General features: G+C 31.1%; 1 long non-coding RNA gene across 1 annotated transcript; it reads left to right on the plus strand.

Moving 5' to 3' along the window:
* The first annotated feature begins 698 nt into the window (after nucleotides 1–698).
* Nucleotides 699–2,588, plus strand: LOC107013781. Its single transcript, XR_001456154.2, has 3 exons — nucleotides 699–916; nucleotides 1,036–1,667; nucleotides 2,430–2,588. It is a non-coding gene; the product is annotated as an uncharacterized LOC107013781 (long non-coding RNA).
* The last annotated feature ends 280 nt before the right edge of the window (nucleotides 2,589–2,868 follow it).

Genomic DNA, 2,868 nt, shown 5'->3' on the forward strand with positions numbered 1-2,868 from the left:
ACTTTATGACATAGATACTTTTATTTTGTCTTATATTTTACGCTATTCTGCCTCTTAATTTATTTTATTTTATTTTCATATGATTTTGAAGTAGTGTTACTATTGAAACTTTTATAGGATGTGTAAGCCTAAAGTTTTCTATCAATGAATTTAAATGCCTTCCTAACCAAAATTAAATTAAGTCTAAGGTTGAAAATAAATCAAACCAAAATCACATTCTAAAAAAGATAAAATTTTCCTACAAGTACAAGGCTGCAATCTTACCTATTTTTGCACCTAAAACAACGATATGAGTTGTATGTTGTCGGGTTGTGCTACTCCAAAATTTCAATTTGTTTAGTGTGGGGGCTCTTCAAACTGTCGGATTGGGACCATTTTCAACGTGAATTTATTTTTTTGGAAGCTATGAAAAGGAAAGGGAGAGAAGGTGAAGGTGAAAAGGTAACTTTTTACAAAGTGGAATAAAGTGAAACAAAAAGTTTTACTTTATAAAGTGGAAGAAAAAATTCCGTTATATATTAAAAATAAACGTTATGACAATAACGAAAAATATTTAAAAAATTAGATATAATTAAAAAAAATTTCCACTAAACTTATTTTAATTAGTTACTAAAATAGTAACTTATTTTAATTATTTTATATTTTTGTGGCTTATTTTACTTCCGCTCTTAAATTATATCCGTCAGTTTTTTTTCTGTTGTTTTAGCTCGGAATTGGGATGCTCATCCTTCTATATTCCCAACATGATTAATTACTTTGCGCATGTTTCGAGCCCACGTGAATGAATCCACGTGTTCTGCGCTGGATCTTCTCCAACTTTTGCTTGGTGCTTGAATGTTCATATTAATTAAAGAAAATAAAAGTATTTCTTCCCTAAAAAAATTGGAACGCCAACAGTCCCACAGAGAATACAAAGGTACATGCTCTTTTCTCCTCTCTTGATCTGCAAGTGGTCGTTCTGCCTCTTTTTCTTGAAAGCAAAAATTTGTGTTTTTTTTTTGTTCATATGACAAATAACTACTTTAACTTTCTCAGGCTTTCGGAGCTCAACTTTGTCTGCCTCAAATAAGAGAGAATCAACATCCGTACGTGGTTACGCTTCCTTCTTTGCGCTTAGTCATCATTCTATATGAGTGTTGGTTCATCTGTCCGACCAAAGTCATGAAAAGCTGCCACGTCGCTACGTAAATCAATAAAAAAAAGGGCCTATTTTGACGTTTGTTTGTTTTTGTTGGATGCATCTTTTTATTGACACGTATTTGTTGCTTCCATCCACGTCGCTATGCATCATTCACTTCTTCTCTCTGTCTCTTCTATTACTGGATTTCTTTCAAAGTTCATATATTCTGAGAGTGAGTTTTCTAGCTGTTCTAAATGAGATCACATTGGGTGGTATAGCTGCAATTTTAATCCCTGGTACATTCTGTGTTGCGACTGAAAAGACTAATGTATTTGACCTTGTGCAATTCTATTCTTTTAAGTATCTTCAATTTGCTTTAATGTACCCCTGTCAAAACTCAAATGGGTGCAATAATGGTGTGAATACTTGGTGAAAATTCTTCAAACTACTCTGTTAATTTGCAGAAAGTTCGACGCACCCGCGTTTTATGCGCATCTATACGTAATGCGTGCCATATTCATATATCCTCAATTTCATTGCTTGCACGGTACATACCCTTTTCTTTCACTCTCATATATACAAAGTCATTTTTACTAATGTTATTCAGTTGGGAAGACTTACGGTAATGTGAATTTGGGAGATTTGTTATATATAAATTGGAGCTTTGCTAATCATAGCCAACTGCTTCATAGGCTACTATTAAGAGTTACTTTAAGTTCGTAAACGCATATGCATATTCATCTCTGCGAGATAATTGTATGAGAGTTAATATTTCATAAATTGTTCATTGCTGAAGCTTTCAATATATTATGTGCCTGCTTATGAATAACTTGAGTTGCAGCAAAATGACTCAAGGATATCGTTGGTTTTGTACTTGACTTTTGTTTTCCTTGATTAGTGGTAATTATAATGTGGTTTCTTCCCAGTTAAATGTACCAGAAAGTAAAGATTCCAGGAAAAGCTTCTATTTCCATCTACACATACAAATAGTTGCGCTTTTAGAGTACTTTCTGTGTTCTTATTGACTAGCTAATGTTGTTGAAGTTAATAATACTTTTCTTTCACCCCTAACAAAGAAAACCAAATGACTTTCTTTATGTTCAAAATATATAAGTGAATGGAAATAACAAAATAAAATCGGCGAGATAATATCTTTCATGCTTTTGTCAGTTGGATTTTCCCGTATCTAAATAGCTTATTTTTTTGCAATTTGAGCTTTTAGATGTATTCCCCCTTCAAACTCTCTCTTATTAGTAATGATGATATCCGTCGAATTGTATTAATGTTCAACCCTTTAATTTTTTTTCAGGTAAAGAAGTTTCAACCTGAAAATATCTATCATTGTTCAGAAATTCCAAAATTCAAAAGCTATATCCCTGTTTTAAACTTTTCTAGAAAACTTCATGTAATATTGTGCAAAATATATGTAACATACAGTAAAATGTGTTAATGTTGGTATTTATTTTAACTATGTTGCATATTTACTGATCTTTCTTTATAACTATTTTTGTATCCGCACGGGCACCCTTATCTAGTTTGTGAATAAGTGGAGGTAATGGGGTCATACATTGTAGTTTACTTTTTTTTTTAACTTACTATAATTTTTTTACTACTGAATATTTTAAACTTCTAATATTTAGTATAAATTATATTTTATTTTTTAAAACATAAAATTAGATTAAACAAATTAACATAAATTAAAGTTCGAAACATATGTTGTTCATTAAAAAAATTGAGGGCAATGAATT

Source organism: Solanum pennellii, chromosome 3 (assembly GCF_001406875.1).
Source record: "Solanum pennellii chromosome 3, SPENNV200".
Classification (NCBI taxonomy): Eukaryota; Viridiplantae; Streptophyta; class Magnoliopsida; order Solanales; family Solanaceae; genus Solanum; species Solanum pennellii.